Raw genomic sequence first — 6,547 nt, 5'->3', positions numbered from 1 at the left:
TGACCAGGATGGTCTCGATCTCTTGACCTCGTGATCCACCCGCCTCGGCCTCCCAAAGTGCTGGGATTACAGGCTTGTGCCACCGCGCCCGGCCCCGAACAGAGCTATTTCAAGGGGAAGGTCTGAGTCTTCTTCCAAGGCATCCTTCTCTGAAATGCTTCTCAGACCCCTCAGAAATGGACTCGAAGCTAGTGCGGTCTGCACTCAGAGGGGCTAGGGCCTCAGGGAGGGGAAGCCAGCATTATAGCCACGATCAGGCCTGGGAGAACCGGACAGAGGAAGACTTCCCTTCACAGCTCTCATGGGTTTTTTTGTTTTGTTTGTTTGTTTGTTTGATATGGAATTTTGCTCTTGTTGCCCAGGGTGGAGTGCAATGGCTTGATCTTGGCTCACAGCAACCTCCGCCTTCCAGGTTCAAGCAATTCTTCTGTCTCAGCCTCCTGAGTAGCTGAGATTACAGGCACGTGCCACCATGCCTGGCTAATTTTGTATTTTTAGTAGAGATGGAGGTTTCTCCCTGTGGGTCAGGCTGGTCTCAAACTCCTGACCTCCTGAGGTCAAGGTGATCTGCCCACCTTGACCTCCCAAGGTGCTGGGATTACAGATGTGAGCCACTGCGCCCCTGTTCACAGCTTTCAAGTTTTAACCACACACACAAGCCTTCATGCCCCTCCACCCCCCGCCCTCCAGAGAGTCGCCTCCAACACCAACCTTGCTGCATGACAACACCACTTGGGGCACTTGGATCTCCATAGACTTCTCTCCATGGCTTCCAGACTGGAGGAAAATGAAAAATGCAGCACCTCTATCAAGAGGTGGTTGGGTTTTGTTTCCCCAGGGAAAATTGTTTTGAAAGTGACCCTACAATGTGTAATGGCAGCAGCGCCAGAGACAAAACCAGGAGAGCTCTGTGACCTTGGACAAGTCCGTTGGCCTCTCAGAGTCCTTTAAGGAAGAGGGGCTAGGGCCTCAGGGATGGGGAGCCAGCACAGTAGCCATGGTCAGCCCTGGGAGAACTGGACAGAGGAAGACTCTTCAAGGCTCTCCTGTTTTAAATGTTGATTTGTACAACCTTGTCATTTTATAATGTGATATTTAAATTGTTTAAACATTAAAGGCACAAGTTCAATGTCACGTTTACTTTGCTTAAGTGTTTTTCTCTCCAGTCCAGCACTGGGTGGATGTTGTCCTTCCAGAGAGTCGACATGGGAGCTTGGTGATGAGAGCATCTTGCTGAGCTGCTCAAAGGACTCTGGCCAATGTGGTCCAGCCACGCCTTGAACCCGCAACCACTGGAGGGGCAGGAAGAGAACTCAGAACGGGGAGGCATGGAGTAATGACACCAGTTGCTGACAGGTAGGGGCACTGCAGAGACAACCTCTCTGGGAAAACTCTCATCTTCTACAGTCCCAGGTCTCTCCCTTCCTCCTTTCTTCTGCCCTGGGTCCGTATCCTCAGGGCAGGTGAGGCTTCGCTTATTTGTTCACGTAACAATGAGTTTACTGAGCATTTAATATGTGCCAAGAGGTTCACAAATTTAACCTTCACAATAATCCAGTGTCTTAGGTTTGGGTTCCTCCAGAGGCAGAATGTGAGGCAAAGATTCAAGCATAAATAGCGGTCCCAAGAAATGCAAGAGTGGGGAGATGAGAGAAAGAGGGGAGGCAGCCTATAAAATGGTGCCCAATCAAGCAAGCTACTGGGGGGGGGGCAACTCAAATTTAATTCCACTGGAGAACTCTGAGAAACAATGTGCAAGATGTCCCTTAGAGTTACCCTACCCAAGCGGCAAGGGAGCCAGTGGGTTTATTCAACTCCTGTGAGTCATTGGTTGAGGGCTCCTCCTGAGGAGCGTAGGTATTTCTTTCCTGGTACTTCCACCTGCCAGAGCACAGGCACAGTGTGCTCCAATACTCACAGAAAGCCCTCAAGAAGAGATGTGGATGCTGGCAACTAGACATTGGCCACGGTACTCTGAGATGGCAGTGCCGAAGGGATATGGGTGGGCATCAACATTGCCTGTGAGACAATGATGGTGAGGTACTGCTGCTGCTGCTCCTGATGGTGATGATGCTGATGCTGATGCTGCTGTGGTGCTGGTGATGGTAATGATGATGGTGGTGATGATGATGGTGATTATGCTGATGGTGGTGATGATGGGGATGACGATGGTGGTGCTGCTGACGGTGGTGATGGTGATGCTGCTATGGTGACGATGGTGTGGATAATGATGGCGATGCTGCTGATGGTGATGATGGTGATTATGATGGTGATGCTGCTGCTGCTGCTGTTGATCCTGCTGATGGTTTTGATGGCTGTAATGTTAGTGATGCTGCTGATGGTGATGATGGTGATAATGATGATGATGGTGATGCCGCTGATGGTGATGATGGTGATAATGATGATGATGGTGATGCTGCTGATGGTGACGATGGTGATTATGACGGTGATGCTGCTGCTGCTGCTGCTGCTGGTGATCCTGCTGATGGTTTTGATGGCTATAACAATAGTTATGCTGCTGATGGTGATGATGGTGATAATGATGATGATGGTGATGATAATGATGGTGATGATGGTGATGCTGCTGTTGCTGATGGTGATGATGCCAAGAGCTTGACAAGTTTAATCTTCACAATAATCCAGTGTCTTAGTTTGGGCAATGGTGGAGATGATGGCAGCTGTCACTGAGCAGTTACTATGCATCAGGCATTTTACAGACTAATTCCTGTGATTCTTACAGCAACCCTATGAGACACATTATTATTCCCTTTTTATAGGAGAGGAAAAGCCAAGGCTCAGAAAGTTAACATTACTTGTCTGCATGGCTGATAAGTGACAGGTTAGTCTGGTGTCAAGATGCAAGCTCTACTATTTTAGACCATAAATCTGAATGGTTTTGCCTTAAATACCCAGATTTAAAAGTGCTCTGGTAATAGTCCTCTTCCTCAATGTCTCTTCCTCCCCTCCCCCATCCCACAACATGAATAATCTCAGAATCAGAGAAAAGGTATTTCTCTTAAACCAAGAAGACCTAGTAAGGAGGGTTGATGTTTGGCCTGGAATTCCTCAACAGGGCATTTGAAGCTTGTAGCTGGTTAAGAGGCTCCAAGTGGCCTCAGTTTCCTCAGCAGCCCCATGTGAAGAATCAAAGCTGCACAATCCTGAGGTGAGTGTTACCATAGTTCCACTTTACAGATGAGGAAACTGAGTTTCAGATAAGTTAAACCATGAAATCAAAGTCATGCACAGGATGAGAGACTTGGATGCCTGATTCCAGATCCAGGGCTTTTTCAGTCATACCATGATTTTCTGAAGCAGGATCAAGTGCCTGGTAGGTGACAATTGAGAAGAGTCTAGAAGAGCGGTAGGAAAATTGGACAAATTATTCCAGTTGGGGAGATACCAAGGGATTCAGCTAGAGTTGCCACTTCTGTTCACCAATGTCCTCCCTACCTCCATGGTCTGTTTACAAGCCTTTTGGGCCTCCCTCCAAAATATACTCCAATTCACTCATTTCACTCCTTTGTTCCTACTACCATCCTAACCCAAACCACTGTCATCTCGATGCCTTGGATAATAGTGATCGTGATTGTGGTGGTAGTGGTGGTGGTGGTGGCCGTGGTGATAATGGCGATTATGATTTTTTTTTTTTTTTTTTGAGATGGAGTCTTGCTCTGTCGCCCAGGCTGGAGCGCAATGATGTGATCTCTGCTCACTGCAACCTCCGCCTCCCAGATTCAAGCAATTCTCTTGCCTCAACCTCCAAGTAGCTGGGATTACAGGCATGTACCACCACACCCAACTAATTTTTTTGTAATTTCAGTAGAGATGGGGTGTCACTATGTTGGTCAGGCTGGCCTTGAACTCCTGGCCTCATGATCTTCCTGCCTGGGCCTCCCAAAGTGCTGGGATTACAGGTGTGAACCACCGCATCCAACTGGTGATTGTGATTTTTATGGTGGTGGTGGGATGATGGTGGTGGTGATGGTGGTGGTGGTGATGGCGATAGAGATGATGATGGTAATGTTGATGGTGGTGGTGGTGGTGATGGTGGTGGTGGTGGTGATGGTGGTGATGGCGATAGAGATGATGATGGTGGTGGTGATGGTGGTGGTGGTGGTGATGGTGGAGGTGGTGGTGACTGTTAAGAGCTTACATCTTGGCACCAGATGGTGCAAAGCCTTGATGGCCTCAATGCCTTTCAACTGCTCTCCCTTCTTGCCTTCCTCTCTATTCTCCGTATACCAGCCACTGTTAGCCTTTAAAAATATAAATTCAATCTTGCTGAAAGCCCTCCTACTGAAAACCTTTGAGAGGGATCTCATGAAACAAATATCCCAACTCTTTACCCTGGCCTATGAAGCCCTGTGTCTCCAACACCACTCCCCCTCTCCTCACTGTGTAGAGCCAGCGCATGAGCCTCCTTCCAGTTCCTCAGACATCCCGAGTTCCTTCTTGCCTTGAGCATTTGCACCTTCTGTCCTCTCTGTGCACAACACTCTTCTCCCAGCTACTTCCATGGCCAGCCCCTTTTACTGTGGGATCTCGGTTCGGATGCCCCTTCCTTCGAGAGGTCTTCTCTGACCACCCTATCTGAAGTTGCTTCTTCCGTCACTCTCTCTGGCATCGCCTTAATTCATTTTCTTCCTAGCATGTATTACTATCCTAAATTATCTTATTGAGTCAGTTTTTTATTGTCCGCCTCCCTGACTAGGATGCAGCCCCATGAAGGCAGAGACCATGTGGGCTTTTCTCACTTCTATGGACATGATGGATAGGATGCGGATATAATAGTACTAGTAGGTGCTCAGTAAAAATTGGCTGGATAAATGAATGGATGGATGGATCCCTCTCTGTCCCTTTGTTTGCTCCAGAAACTGTTGCCCTCACCACCTGATTTAATTCTCACTTCCCTGGGCTGATATATGAAAATGAAAAAAATGCATCTAAAGTACTTCTAGCCAGTGCTCAGCCAGCGCTCTCATTATTATTATCATTAACAAAGGCCAGACAGCCTAAACTAGTCACTACTGGTGTTATCCTCTTGTGCTTCCCAGCACCTGCGCTGGTCCTCTTGCACACCTCATTCACTCATTCCCAGGGTCAGGATGACAGGATGCTATGTGGCTGGAGGGAAAATCCTTTCCCTATGGCAGGAGGTGAGGCAGGTGCCTCTGTGGGTGCTGAGAGCCCAGGCCCGGCTGTGCTAACTTCGCACTCAGAGTGGGCTGTCAGCCACCGGCAGAGGATCCCAGTTTAATCACATGTCAGTTTCCCCATTTATCTTCGGTGCTATCTGAGGGCTCATCTTTTTCTGCTCTGTGGCATCATTGTGATTGATGATCCTGCACCAGCTCCGCTGCCGGGATAGCATAGCTCACAGTGGGTGCCCAGCTCCTCCGGGCTCTTTGCAGTCTGGGCCAGCGTGGGCTGGCATCATGTTTCTCTTAAGGAGGTCTGTTATTAACTGAATCCTATCCTCCCAAAATTCGTATGTTGAATCCCTCATCCTCAAGGTGACTGTGTTTGGCAATAAGGCCTTTAAGAAGTAATGAAGGTCAAAGGCGGTCCTAAGGGCAGTATCCTAATCCAGTAGGACTGGTGTCTTTACAAGAAGAGGAAGAGACACCAGAGCTCTCTCTCTGTCCCCACAAGAGCACAGAGGACAGGCGGTGTGAGGGCACAGTGAGGCGGCAGCTGTCTGTGAGCCAGGAGAAGCCTTGCCAAAACCTACATTTTCTGACACCTTGATCTTGGGTTTCCTGCTTCTAGAACTGTGAGAAAATAAGTTTCCATTGTTTAAGCCATCCTGTGGTGTTTGATATAAGAGTCTCAGCAAACTAATACAAGCTAATCCTAGCACTTTGGGAGTCCAAGGTGAGAATCACTTGAGTCCAAAAGTTCAAGACCAGCCAGGGCAACATAGAAGACCCTGTCTCTACAATTAAAAAAAATTAAAACTTAGCTGGATGTGGTGGCACATGCCTGTGGTCCCTGTTACTCAGAAGGCTGAGGTGGAGGATCATTTGAGCCCAGGAGGTCAAGGTTGCAGTGAGTCATGGTCACACCATTGCACTCTAGCCTGGGTGATGGAGAAAGATACTATCAAAAAAAAAAAAAAAAAAAAACGCTATGGTCGCCGGGCGCGGTGGCTCAAGCCTGTAATCCCAGCACTTTGGGAGGCCGAGGCAGGTGGATCACGAGGTCAAGAGATCGAGACCATCCTGGTCAACATGGTGAAACCCCGTCTCTACTAAAAATACAAAAAATTAGCTGGGCATGGTGGCGCGTGCCTGTAATCCCAGCTACTCAGGAGGCTGAGGCAGGAGAATTGCCTGAACCCAGGAGGCGGAGGTTGCGGTGAGCCGAGATCACGCCATTGCACTCCAGCCTGGGTAACAAGAGCGAAACTCCGTCTCAAAACAAACAAACAAACAAACAAACAAACAAAAAAAAACCCGCTATGGTCAGTTACTGCTCAAGGCTGCTTTGGGGGTGGTCATTTCCCTGCATATCCAGCCCGTGTGTGTTGGGGGGAAGACCCCCT

The sequence above is a fragment of the Cebus imitator genome, unplaced genomic scaffold, assembly GCF_001604975.1.
Source record: "Cebus imitator isolate Cc_AM_T3 unplaced genomic scaffold, Cebus_imitator-1.0 Scaffold18, whole genome shotgun sequence".
Lineage (NCBI taxonomy): Eukaryota > Metazoa > Chordata > Mammalia > Primates > Cebidae > Cebus > Cebus imitator.
Note: the sequence above shows the minus strand (reverse complement) of the source record.